A 15,270-nucleotide genomic window follows, 5' to 3' on the forward strand; every position below is an offset into this window, starting at 1 on the left:
ATATCTTAACTATTATAAATAATGCTGTAATAACAAGAGTGCATATATCTTTTTAAATTAGTGTTTTTGTTTGATTTGGGTAAAATACCCAGTAGTGGAATTACTGGATGGTGGTATTTCTATTTTTAATGTTTTGATAAACTCCATACTGTTTTCCACAGGGACTATCACATCAATTTACATTATAAATATATCATATTTTATGTCTTCTTTTCAACTATTTGAAAATTTTATCTATTATCTATCTATCTATTATCTATGATCTTATTTTTGTAATTCAGTTCCACTGCAATTAGAGAACAATGCTTTGAAATTTCTTGAGATATCTTAGTGAATGTGCCCTGTGCACTTTAAAGGGATATGTGTTCTGCTGTTGGGTGTAGTGCTATATAAATGCCAGTTTGGTCATATTGGTCAAATTTTTTTATATTCTGAGTTTCCCCCCCTACTTTTATCAATTATGACAGATGGACAATAAATCTCCAAGTATAATTGTAATTCTCCTCCCCCACCCATTTCCCTCATTCTTTGTTCGTTATTCTTTCCTTGTCTTCTTTTAGGTTATTTGAGAATATTTTATTTTTCTCTTACATCTTTTATTTTTGTTTTTAGCTATACTTTTTTAATTTCTAGAGGTTACTCAAATGATTAAAATATATCATTTATCTTATCACATTCTTCCTTGAATTGATATCATAATTAAATAATTATTATAATGAAAACAATTCCCTCCCATCATCTGTTCTAATGTTGGCATACATTTATTTAGTTTTATATATAGTACAGAGACTGACAAAGGCAAACCACAGAATGAGTGAAGATATTTGCAAAATTTGCAACCAATAAAAGGCTTGTATCCTGTGTACTTAAAAAAAACTACAGATCAATAAAAATGCAGACAACCTAGTATAAAAAGATTTGAAAGGAGAATTTTAAAAAAAGAAATTTAAATATCCAATAAACATCTAAGAAAGTGATCAATCTCATTAATAATCAGGGAAATGCCTGATTTAAAGTCGCAATGAGAGCACTAACAAAACCTCTCATACATAGCTGGTGGGGCTATAATTAGTACAACCATTTTGTAAAGTTGGCAATATTTTCTAAAATTGAAGCTATTGTGATTTCTATGACTTAGGGGTTCCACTTCTATTGAAATGCAGGCATATATGCCCCCTGAATACTTGTCTAAGAATGCTCATAGTACCTGGATTCATTATAGCTCCAACAAGAGGTAGCATCCCAAGTTCCTGTTAAAAGAAAAGAGGACACAGAAATAGTGCATATTTGTGCAGTGTAATATTATCCATTAAAAAAAGTGGAAGGGCTATAGCTGAATGGGACATCATGCACAAATCACACCAACGGTAAAGCTACACAGTCTATACCCACAAAAGAATACATACTGTATGATGCCATCTTTTTTTTTTTTTTAAAGATTTTATTTATTTTTTTGACAGAGAGAGATCACAAGTAGGCAGAGAGGCCCGCAGAGAGAGAGGGGAAAGCAGGCTCCCTGCTGAGCAGACAGCCCGGAATGTATGATGCCATCTTTATGAAGTTTAAAAACTATAGTATTTAGAGATGTATACTGGTTGATAAGATTTTAAAGAAAAGCAAGAAAATGATTACCATGAAAATCAGGAAAATGTTTCGTTTAGGTGAGCAGTGGAATTGATTTGGAATGGTATTTTTTGACCTGTGTGGTGGATATGCAGGTTTGCTGTATAATCATTTGTTGTGTGTGGTTTTTTTTTTTAAAGATTTTATTTATTTATTTGACAGAGAGAAATCACAAGAGAGGCAGGCAGAGAGAGAGGAAGGGAAGCAGGCTCTCCGCTGAGCAGAGAGCCCGATGTGGGACTCGATCCCAGGACCCTGAGATCATGACCTGAGCCGAAGGCAGCGGCCTAACCCACTGAGCCACCCAGGCGCCCTGTTGTGTTTTTGTTTTATGCACTTTTCTGTATGTGTATTTTACAAAATAAAGTAAAAAACACACTTGGTTAGGCTGTTCTCTGAAGGATAACAGTGAAACTTTTCCATCCCTTATTGAATAGATTCCTTACTTCATAGTTATCAGCCAATCGACAGAAATATGGGCTTGTTCCCAGTGTATATTAAGGAGATATATTTTGAAACACTAGCAATGGACTGTTTCTAAGATACAATGTTCATCTGAAAAATGTTTGGGTTTGGCCCAGTGCTAAAAATTTTGTTGCCTGAATAAATGAATTAATGAAGGAAAAAGTGACCAGGTTAAAAAAAAATACAGAATAGAGAGAAAAAAGAGAATAGAATATGTGATGAGTTGCTGATATGTTGTTTCTTTCATTTGGGATAACTGGAAGTCCGTGAGATCTACTTCAATTTTCCCTACTCTGTGTTTAGAAAAGTAATTGCAAAATTTCAAAGAGCATTGACTGGCAAAAAGTTAACAACCCAGGTCACATTGCTATATACCTTACAAGCACTGCCTTTGAGGCAGCTCATTTCTTCTTTGGACAGATTTTGATATCTCCATATTCTTTTTGATAAATAGCTGGGGTCTGTCCTAAGATTTTCAACCAAAGGCAGTTTTGAAGATAAAAGGAAGAAACACCCTTATGATGAAAATGTATTTAGGAAAAGGTATAAGGCTTTTCTTTTAGCATTTTAAAAAATAAGCCCTGTGCATGTAAGGACTCGAATAGCTTGCTTGTCACTGAGTGAGCACCTGAAAATATCAAACACTCAACAGAGTCGAATGACCAAATTCTTAACTTCAGTGGGAATACGGATTGTAACATTGTTGTGTACCTTCCCATTGTCCTAATTATCCTAATATTTTAGTAAAATCTGTAAAATTTAATGGAGTGGCTTACTTGAGAGGCAGGTTCAATTTTGTAATTAAACACAAACACACAGGGATGCTTGGGTGGCTCAGTCAGTTGGGCATCTGCTTTTGGCTCGGGGTAATGATCCCAGGGTCGTGGATTAGAGTCCCCCATGAGGCTCCTTGTTCGTCAGGGAGACTGTTTCTCCCTCTGTCTGCCACTCCCCCTGCTTGTGCTTGCTTGCTCTCTCTCTCTCTCTCCTGAAAGTGAGTAAATAAAATCTTAAAAAAAAACCAAAACCAAAACCAAAAAACAACCCACAGACACACATACATGTAAAGAGGTGACAAACTGCCAAACACATTCCTCTAGGTGGAGTGGAGGTCCTTCCTACAGGAAAATACAGCCAGAGGTACAGAGGTTCTCCTCCTACTGCTCAGTCAGATTAAATTCAAGAGAGCAAATCCCCAACAAAACACACACACATAAACACATTCAAATCCGCCCCTTCCAAGCTGATGTGCCATCTAAAACCATAACACAATGACTGGTGATCTAAATTAATACGCATTTTTGTGATGACTGGTCACAAGGTTAACCTCTTAGAGAGGAAGAACAACTGTCAGTTACCTTTTTCTTTCTTAGCGCTAAATTGAATGAACTTGGATTAAATTCCAAAAAACAAACTTTCGTGAAGCATTGAAAAGATTGTGCATATTATCCCTGTAAACTATATGCGTTTTAACTTTAGACCCTGAGCTCTCCCCCACCTTTTTTTTTTTAATGTTCTGTTAGTCACCATTCAGCACTTCATTAGTTTTCGATGAAGTGTTCCATGATTCATTGTTCGTGTACTGAGTTTCCCTTTTAAAAAAATACAAAATAACTTTTTCACTTGGGCATTTATTTGTAGCACAGTGTTCTACAACTCTTTTTATTACCCTTTCTCTCCCTCTAAAGACAGGTAATCTGATAGTTAACTCTGAGTCCTGGCATTAATGAGAATGTTTGATTGACAATAAGTTACTCACTTGAAATACGTTCTGTTAATGCTTTCCTGTTAAGGTGATGGCCAGGAAGCTTTACATTATTGTTAGCCTCAGTGAAGTGGAAACTATTCAAGAAAGTTTACTCTGCTCTTGGAAAAATTTGTTGTTCTCTCAACAAGAGAAGGTGGTATCTTAGAAATTCTCCCCAGACTAGAGCCAAAAGCAGTTTCTAGGGTTTTGACTCTGTTTTTCCTTTTTCACGCGTTACTTTATGTAAATTCCTAGACAAACATATATCAATAGTTAGTCTATATAGTAGTCCCCCCTTCTTTGTGGTTTCCTGGTTTCAGTCACCTGTGGTCAGCTGCTCCCAGAGCAGATGTTCTTCCTTCTCGAGTGTCCTCAGGTCCTTGTGAAGAGAATAGTAGCCTGATGCTGTGTCACAAAGCCTACACTGTTCTCCGCACTTCATCTAATCACGTAGACCTTTTCTCATCTCCATCATCTCCAAGATCGATGAGTATGGTACAGCAAGATATTTTGAGAGAGGGGCCATAGTCACATAACTTTTATTACCGGATATTGTTATAATTATTCTATTTTATTAGTATTGCTGCTAATCTCTTACTGGGCTTAGTTTATGAATTAAAGAGTATCATAACTATGTATATATAAGAGAACACATAGTATATATAGGGTTTGGTACTATTGGTTTTAGGCATCCACTGGGGATCTTGGAACATACCCCCGCCCAGATGAGGGAGAATGGCTGTATGAAAGAAAAGACACATTATGGGCTTACATGAGATGGGAATCTCACTGTTGCCACAAGTAAGTCCCTTCTGATATGTTGTTAGACTAATATGACAATGGCTGACCTACTCTTAAAATATCTGTGTTGGTTGCACTTTTGAGTGAAAATAGGCCCAGAAGAAGTTCTTCTTGGGAGGGGGAGGGTCATCATGTCATTTTCGCAATACAATTTTTTTTTTGAAGATTTTTTATTTATTTGACAGATAGAGATCACAAGCAGGCAGAGACACAGGCAGAGAGAGAGGAAGGGAAGCAGTCTCCGCACTGAACAGAGAGCCCGATGCGGGGCTCAATCCCAGGACCCTGAGATCATGACCTGAGCTGAAGACAGAGGCTTTAACCCACTGAGCCACCCAGGCGCCCCCGCAATACAATTTTTAAAGCAACAAAATCCCAGCTGTATGCAATTGAGACTAGGTTGAAAAGGACAGTCAGCACACGTACGCTTTTGCCTGCCAAAGGTTGAGGATATTGGAAGATCAGTCTGAGTCACCAAATTGCCTCATTTTATCTGAATATTAGCTTAGGGGCAGGTTATGGTGTTAGCTTATAAATGGGGCACAAAGCATGTTGAAGCTGGAGAAATTCATTCGGCAGAGGAAATGCTAGGTAACTAAAATGTTGACTCCTTGCCCATAGTGTGTGTGTGTGTGTGTGTGTGTGTGTATTATATATATAAAATAGATGTATTCTATATATATAGAATAGAATATATATAGAAGTCAAGGTACTGGTTAAACTTTTGTTCATGTGACAATTTGTCAAAATTGCCTGTGAAGACATTTACATCAGTAGAAATTATTTTTCTTTTATTTTATCACCATTATTACTACTTGTTAAATGTTGGTCATTAAATCTTGAATGTTTTAAATTCTAGATAAAAAGAAATTTTAATTTTTAGATGGTTATTTTCATGTATTTTTAATATGGTAAATAGGCATTTGAGGTAAATTGTAAATATTCAAATTTTTCTCTTCATAAAATAGTAAAATGTATTATATATATGACTATAACAGTTTGGGGGTCCCCTGAGTGGTTCAATCATTAAGCATCTGCCTTTGGCTCAGGTCATGATCTCAGGGTCCTGGGGTAGAGCCCGCATTGGGCTCCTTGCTCAGCAGGAAGCCTGCTTCCCCCCTCCCACTCCCCTTCTCTCACTTTGTCTTTCTCTGTCAAATAAATAAATAAAATCTTTTTAAAAAATGAATATAATAGTTTGGGGGTAGACAACAAAAATGATAATCAACTTTAATAGGATGACATATGTATTGAATTATTAAATTTATGTATATAATATTCAATAAAAAAGACATACTTTTGCCTCCATAAATTAAAAAAGGTGTCAGGCAGCCACTATGCGTGGCTTTTCTTTAGGCAAAAGAGACAACATCCTAGTTCAGTTTTCAAACATTTAGTTATGTAAACATGCTTGTTTTCTTTGTTTCTCTGACTGCAGAGATGACTTAAATATGCCCATGCTGTGGCCCACAAATCCTTCCTTTTATCCTTAACTTAGGTATATATTGTCAGAGAGAGAGAAAAGAGAAAAGAGAGAGAGAGAGAGAGAGAAAAGGTTGGGGCAGAAGTAGAGGACAGAGGAGAGAAAGAGAGAATGTCCAAATGGAAATTTCCAGAAATTAATCAAGATTAAAGAGAACTAAAGAATGTGAACTGTGTACATTCAAGTTTTATACCTGGTAGACTGCAAAAATAGTGTTTGGAATACATTAAGTTCAGAAAACTCAGAATTGTTTGCTTACAGAGATACCCCTTTATAAAGGCAGAAAGTACATAGTTTCTATAGGTTGGCTTTCTACTTGTTGGCTTCTATTTAGGAATATCATCTTTTGGCATAAGGAGAGAAGCCTAGACATGGCAATAAAAAGAAGAATTTTCTCTTTTTCATTGTTTGGAATTTAAACATAAGAATGAATTTCAAACATAGACTCTTGTTCCCAAGTTACTCAATTCAGTAGGAGACTGCTGTTTTGTCCTAACTCCTGGATATGTTTAATGTTAGTGGCTTTGCTACAACTTTCATAAAAAAGCCATTCATTCATTCATGCATTCATTCATTCATATATTTTATTCATTTATTACTTCATTCATACAGCAAATATTCATTGAATAGTTCTTTAGGCAAAAGTCCTGTTCTCTGGAGATATACTGGTAAACAAGACAGACAAGGACCTTGCTCTTAGGTTGCTTATATTAGATGGGAGGACAGAGAGAAGTCAGCTAAACACATGAACAATCTACTTCACACAGTGAAGTAAATAGAGCTGCAAAGAGAGAGGGATTGCCTCATTGTATGTGTGAGTTGGGGCGGGGGTAGTGGTGACCTGGGAAAGCAGGTCTGAGGGTGATGCATGAAGTGAGTCATGAGTGACAAGCAGAAGCAAACCATGCCTCTAACCGGAAGCAGAGTGTTCTAGGCAGGGGGAGCAACAAGGTGCGGAGCCCCAACAGGAGCAAGCTCGGTTTCTTTGAGGAACAGAAAGAAGGTTGGTGTGGTTGAGGAAGACAAATCATGTGAAGGAGTGCTAAGAGGCAAGGTCAAAAGGAAGGCATGGCCTCATCACACAGTTAGGAGGCTAAGATTTATTTTATTTTGGAAAGAAACTGTCTACTTTGTGTTTTGTCATTATTGCAGCAACATAAACAGATGTAGCATGGAAAATCTGCTGTGTTAGTGCTTTCTTCTATTCAATGAAAAATACTCCATTTAATTAATTTTTCCCTTATTGAATTAACTTAAAAAAATTACTTATCAGGGAGACAAAGCCTTCGGGTTTATCTCATGCTGAAGGGCATAAGAAGAAAATGAGAAGAACGTAAGCGTCACCACAGGAAACTATAAGGCTAGAAGGTGGCTCTCCCATAGCTCTGTGGAACTTCAGGCATGCCCTTTAGCCGAGTCTAACTGGGCCAAATAAAACACAAGGCTTAGCACATCTTGCTCAAGAATATTGGAGAATCTATAACTTCAACACGTGTGATTCATATTCTCATGACAGAGTTGCCATTAAACTTTGAGGCTAGTGAAACATAGACAAGTGCCCAAGAAAGCTCGAGTATGGGCCTGCCCCAAGAAAGCAGGTTCTCACTCGTCGTAGGAAAGTTCAGAGGAGGAGCTGAGGTCAGCCTACTCCGTGCTAATCAGGTAACACCAGAAGCTGAGAGCTGATCAGGCAACAGGCTTTTGGTTATTTAAAAAAAAAAAAAAAGTAACTTATTTTTTATGTAGAATCTTTTTGACTATAAACGTTTAGAGAGCAACGTGTAACTTTATTTGACAGTGATGTGAAATCTCTTCTTCATTTTCCTTAAAGCAGCTTACACTTCTCTTTCTTCTTTCTTGTTAATAATTCATGAAAAATACAGGGAGTCTGTAGGGTTTAGTAAAAGGATGTATTTCAAACTTTGAGACAGGCGAAAATCTTTTCCTAATAAGCTTTTATTTGTTCCATTTAACTTTCCAGTCACTTGATCAACAAATATTTAAGTGACAAGCTCTGTAGCAAAATCCACCTCCAGTCCTTCTGTGAGCAGTGCTGTATCGTGTGTGGGGCAGAGAGCGTCCTGAATGACAGTCCAACACAGCACACTCACGACCATGTTTCACAGGAAACATTTTGGTGGATTCCATATGGGAAGATGGTGAGGAATGGTGGCAAATATACAGGCTATCTGGGTGAACTCAGATGAGTTCCTCACACTTGCTGAGGGGCCCCTGTATGATATCAGTAAAATGGCCATAATACCTATCCTAAAGGTTTTGTGAATTTAAACAAGGTTATGTGTGCATAGTGCCTGTGAGTAGAAACTGCTTGAATAAGGGCAGCTGTTACTACTATTTCATATAAACTTAATGAGTTGCCAACATTACTGCTTAAAAGCTTGAAGGCTTTGGTAGGGAAAAAAATAGATTTTTGCTTCTGATCTCCTTTTCTCTTTTTAAGGTAACATCTCTCTGCTTCTGTATCTTTTAAAAAATAGTTTCACATTTTAAATGGGGAGCCTCAGGCTTATCTAACTTCTCACTGTGGTGGGTTTTCCTATCTAGTGCAAATCTGTCAAGACATTTCTTAAAAACTGATCCTGTAATTGACAAGTTACATTGCTTTATTACTTCTAAATTTGGCATCTCAAAGGTAGATATGATAATTAGTACACATGGTTTTCTGAAGAACCATTAAACAGTTTATTTTTAAAAAGTTTATCTCACAGGTAGAAGTGATGCAGAAAGATCTGGAAACACTTTTCTCTCCGGGCCTGGGGCTAATTTTCACAGATAGATGTGTGAGGATATTCCTCCTTCATTTTTGAAGGATTACAATGGCTCTATATGTTAAACTTGATTGAAAAACCACCAGCTAAATCAATGATCCTAGGAGAAATGAGTGAATATCTGCTGAACATAATCCAATTTACTACAGTGCTTTAAAAGCATGCAATAAAATATCTTTGCCCTAAGATTAAAGGGCAAATGTCAAACAAACCAAGCCTGCCTTTCCAGTCTCATATTTCAGCACTGCTTTTTGTATGCACTCTTATCTTAGGTATCTAAGATAGTTGGGCGCTCTCCCCCAAATGTGTTATGAAAGTTTCCACCTCGGCCTTTTATCAATGGAGATAATGGAGAGGTGGGAGTTCAAGTCATCACATTCTTGGTTTGTAGCAAAAAGTGGTCTGGGGTAGGCTGGAATCCAAACCCAGGAGGTCGATATGGTTTGAAAGAGCAATGAGGGATATTTTGGTGGTTGGGTGTGGGGGGGATGGTTTCAGTTTCAATAGAGTTTGGGATTTTGAAGAAGGGAGTCCAGATGGTCCGTGCAAAGGAGTCCAAAGTGAGGCTTGGCCCTTGGGCTAGATACAGTACCTGCCATCTTGTAGGCACTCAAAAGATGTTGGTTAAGAGAGTTAAGTATTCACCTATGACCACTGCAGACCTCTTCCCTGCTATCGCCCTGGTCTGAGCCACTCTCACCAGCACTCCAGAGTTTTGAGATAGTTGACTAATCGGTCTTCCTTCCAGTTTTCATATTTGCTTTTCCCAAGTCAATTCTTGCATTTCTCGGCTTAAAACTTTTAATTGTTTCCCATCTCACAGGGAGGAGAATCCTCACAGTGGTTCATAAGACCCTACATGATCTGTCCCTTGTTTTCTCTCTCTCCATACAGTTCAACTTCCTTAGTCCCAGCCACCCTGGCCTTCACGCTGTGCCTTGAATCGGTCATTCCTCCAATGTATCCTTCATTCTCTAGCCCAAAAACACTTCCTCGTCATGCCTGGTAGTCACGAGAGTCACATGACTTGCCTCCTCCAGGGATCTGCTAAAACATTGCTTTCCTTAGGAGACCTTCCAGAATATCCTACCTAAAACTGCACTTTTTCAACACATTCCTGTCTTCTGCTGCTATTGTTCTCCATGGCACTTTGCACCGTTCGACAGATATTTTAGCTTTTATTTGCTTGTGGTCTGCTTTCTTCAGTGGACTGTAAGCTTTAGGAGGATGATCGTTCTGGCTGTTTTGCTTACTTTAGCACTAAAAATAGTTCTTGCACTTTGTATGTCTTCCATCAATATTTGGTCATAACTGACCAAATATACCAAAATATACCAAAATACCAAAAAGTAAAAACTCAGGAAGTTTTTATCATCTTCCTAGTCAAAGCAGTTTCTTTCTCCTTTATTTTCCCATAGCACCTTCTCTGTTTTACTGTATGTATTGTATTCTAAGGACTATAGACTTGATATGTATATTGCTAACCCCTCCTCCTAGATGGGTGCTCAGTGCTGACTATTCCATGTCTTTAATACATCCTTTTATGAATTGAATTTATGCTCTTGGAGACATATTGTTATCTATTTACTTTTTTCTGCTGACCTACTCTTGTCTCACATTAAAAATCAAACACTTCTTAGAGACCTAGTAGTTGCATTCTCATTCTCTTGCATTTTTATGTGAACAGCCCATCCAAATAGAGAGTTGCTAATATTTACTTAATCTTCCATATTTTTAATTGCTCTTTTAAAATTGATGTATAGTTGACACACAAGGTTGCATCAGTTTTAGGTATACAACATAGTGACTCAACAAGTTTTATGTGTTAGGCTCTGCTCACCACAGGTGTAACTACCATATGTCACCATACAAAACTACTACGGGGCGCCTGGGTGGCTCAGTCACTGACCTTCGGCTCAGGTCGTGATCTCAGGATCCTGGGATTGAGCCCCACATCGGGCTCTCTGCACAGCAGGGAGCCTGCTTCTCCCTCTCTCTCTGCCTCCTTTCTGCCTACTTATGATCTCTCTCTTTCTCTGTTGAATAAATAAATAAAATCTTAAAAAAAAAAAACTACTACAAGACTATTGATTAGTCAGTCTTCAATATTTTTAAGTTAATTCTTTCTTTGTCCTTGGCTGGTCATCTTGTTGAGAGGCATAAAATGTTTGATGTTGCCCAGAACAGTCTCAACTTTCAGCAATGATGTAAATTAAATGAAGAAGTTTGAGGCTCCAAAGTCTATGTCATAACATTAAAAATTGACTTTACCATAAAGAAGAAATAAAAATGGGAAAGTGGATGGGGATTGGAAAGAAAAGAGCAAGGAATACTCAAGTTAGGCACTAGGTACTATCATGCCACAAATACTTATTTGTCTACTTCTGCACTAGGAACTGGAGAGTGTTTCCCAGTTTCTTCTTATAGATCACTGCTGTTCACATTGTTCCGATTGTGTACTACACAAGGGGGTCATAGCAACGGGGGTTGTGTTCACATATAGACATCCTTCTATTGAACTTTTAAAATTGCTCTATCCTAACTTCACTTCAAAGAAGGATGATCCGCATATTTTGTGACAGATTTTTATAGCTTGGTACAGCAAGTAGTTTTGTTCTAGTAAAGTCGGCATAAGTGTGACAGATTTCCAACAGATGAACATATAGTGTCCTATTACAACAGAGAAGATGTGCATAACTACGTTTTACCTCGTAAAAGAGGAATGAGCTTAATAATAAAAAATACTTCTTGATCCAATAACTTGGACCTTGAAACAAGGAGCTTCTTATTGAGTATCTTGGTGAAAATCTTTTTTAAAAAAAAATCTCCTATTGGTTTTAGTACACTGGCTTAATTGGGTATCATATGCGATAGTTTATACCATCTGCTATTTGTTTCTTGGACCAGAATTGTATTGCTGAATTACCAATTAATCTACAAGTTCTTATATTATGAAACAAATTACTATGTAATGATACAATTTCCATTAATAATCTACATAGTATGTTTTGCATAGATACCAAATAGAGATTACCATGTAACAATTTGTTAATTGCATTATAGAGTTGGCTTTTTTTGTTACTATGGAAGTGTTGTTTTAGAAATTAACCTCTTAAAATCTGGAGACATGTTATATATTTTTAAATGTTACAAATTTTTGAAAAACGTGTTATTTCCCCTCAGATGTTGAAAGGAAAATTTAAATTATTTGTATCAGAAAACAAATAATTGGGAAACTTTTGGAAAAGAAAATTAAGAGAAATTTTGGTTGGTTAAATAAATGTTCTGGAAAAACAGGTGGAATGACAGAATAAAAAAAAAGGACTTCAGAACCATAATTTTCAGCAGAATGGACCATAGATATGTCAATAATGGAGCAGAATGTTAATTACACTTCAGTGTCAATTCTAAATGAAGAATTTCAGAAAAAAACTTGAAGGGGAAAAACCACAAAAAGAATTTACTAAACTGAATATTCTATTTGTAGATTCAGGTTCATGGTCATCTAATTTGAATGTGAAATAAAAGGACATGCCACTCTTGTTGAAAAGAATCTAATTCTTGCAAGAGTATAACAGTCCAAAAGAAACTATAGTTAAGAATATTTCTGAAATGATCATACACAGATTCTTCCAAATGTTGAAAATGATTAGATTATGCTATTCTACCTCAAAAGATTTTTTGGTCTCCATTGTAAATGTTTTGGGGATAGAAAAAAAATCCACTAATGAAAGAAAGTATGAAATGACTGTCAGCTTTTATTATATATTCTTAGTAAACATAAAAAAGTACAATGCGGGACACCTGAGTGGCTCAGTGGATTAAGCCTCTGCCTTCCGCTCAGGTCATGATCTCAGGGTCCTGGGATTGAGCCCTGCATCAGGCTCTCTGCTCAGCAGGGAGCCTGCTTCCTCTTCTCTCTCTGCCTGCCTCTCTGCCTACTTGTGATCTCTGTCTGTCAAATAAATAAATAAAATCTTAAAAAAAAAAAGCACAATGCACATCAACCATAGTGGAAGTATTCAAAATTGAAATCTTACAGAAAAGTTTTATAACTCCTGGTGCTAACTGAGATTACTTGGAAAGAGAAAAATATCTACATTCTATAATTGACCTCTTAATCTGCAGGGTTCAGTTTTTGGCAAGGCTATGTCTAGCATCAGAGAATTATTCAAGAAACTTGATGAGACAACAGTGATTTGCTGTATTTTTTGGAAACTATAGCAGAATTTTATACCATGGAAGACATATGCACAGAATACAAACATTGGCAACATATCATACTTCTTAGGGGATTGAATACAAAGCCAAAATTATAAAACTGGAGCAGAATTGTTTGGATAGCAAGAAATGTAAAACATGACTTAATTATTTTAGATACAATTCTTGATGTGTGCCAAATAGAGTAAAGAGCAATTATTACTAGATTTGTGGATTATGGAAATGCATGTATTTCCATATGTGAATCCTTCAGTTGGAATTTTGCCATGTAAGTTAATTAACTAAAGACTTATGTACATTTCTTGTGGACTAAACAACTTAAAAAGACAATTTTAAAGACAAAAATAATTTGAGAATCTCCATAGACGGCTCTGGGATTAGCCTCATGTCTTAAGGACAAATCATGTAAATATATATAGAAAACAACAGATTGCATAACAGAACCTTTAATTCTTTTATCTGTGCATTCTTTAAACTGGATAGTTAATAATACTGATAAACCACTAAATTTTAATTATCTTTCAAGAAATATCCAACCATTTTTTGACTTCAGCCAAACATTGAATTGCATTTAAAACAAATTTACTAAACATAAAAAAAACCCTTAAAAACCTTTATCAAATATGAGATGGAGAAGTTTGGAGAAGTCAACTGATAACATTGTCCTAAAAACTGTGTTAGAAGCAGAGTGTGATGCTCTTTTAGAAATTGCTGTTGATGTAATTAGAAATGCCTAAATATGGGGCGCCTGGGTGGCTCAGTGGGTTAAAGCCTCTGCCTTCGGCTCAGGTCATGATCCCAGAGTCCTGGGATCGAGCCCCGCATCGGGCTCTCTGCTTCGCGGGGAGCCTGCTTCCTCCTCTCTCTCTGCCTGCCTCTCTGCCTAGCTGTGATTTCTCTCTGTCAAATAAATAAAATATTAAAAAAAAAAAAAGAAATACCTAAATATGTAGATAGATATATTAATGGCATAGACTTACAAAGAATAATAACAAGCAATATTAATACAGAAATATAGATCATAATAATAAAAATAGTAATATATAGCAATAATATCATAATACAACCATTACTACTAATACATAATAGTGATACAATAAGATTATCATTTTAAAAGTGTTTTTCAATAATAAAAAAACTATCACAGATGAGGACTGAATAATAATGTATAGAATTATTGAATCACTGTATAATACACCTGAAACTAATTTAACACTGTATGACAATTATATTAGAATTAAAAATATTTTTAAGTTAAAAAGGTAAAAAAAAGAAAAAAGACTATCATAATCTTTTTAGAGTTCTAGGTCAGGGGTTTGCAAAAAGGTTAGATAACAAGTATTTTAAGCTTGTGGGCCATATAGTCTCTGTTCAATTAGTCAACTCTACCATTGTAGTATAAAAGTAGCCCTAGACTCCACATAAGCAAATGAGCATGGCTAGATTCCAGTAAAATTTTATTTATGGATACTGAAATTTTCATTTCATAGAATTTTCATGTGTCATGCTATACTATTCTTTTAACATTTTCTAATCATTGAAGAATGCAAGAGCCATTCTTAGCTCATGGGCTGCACAGAAACAGATGGTGGATGAGATTCAGCCTGTGAGCCATTGTTTGCTGACTTCTGTTCTAGATGACATATATACTTTGAAAAATTGTAGAAATGAGTTACTACAAGTGCATACAAATGTACAGCTGAAATTGACTGATGAACATGGTAAGGAGTACAGATGGGACGTCATTGTGCAGCCTTAATTCTCTCCAAATACTTACCTGGTTCTTAGTTTATATTTAAGTCTGTCAGTGGCAGTGGAGGATTTATTCCCTGATCAAAAATCTATGAAACATGATTTAAGGCCTACAGTAGCACGAAAAATATAGTCTCACCAAATGGCTATTTTTATAGAATGAGACATAATTACAGACAAAGTTTAAAATTGTTGTAATAAATGTATTTGCCAAGAAAGCATGTTGTGTAATTATTTTAAGCAAAATACTAAATTGAAATTAGTTGGTATTATTCATTTTTGTGTTTACAATTTTGAGTTTTATATTATTGTTTTACATTCAGTAGTTTGATTCGTGGATTTTGTAAAGAATGACTTTACATTTGTTGTAGTCATAACTGAGAAATACA

This window comes from Meles meles, chromosome 2 (genome assembly GCF_922984935.1).
Source record: "Meles meles chromosome 2, mMelMel3.1 paternal haplotype, whole genome shotgun sequence".
Lineage (NCBI taxonomy): Eukaryota > Metazoa > Chordata > Mammalia > Carnivora > Mustelidae > Meles > Meles meles.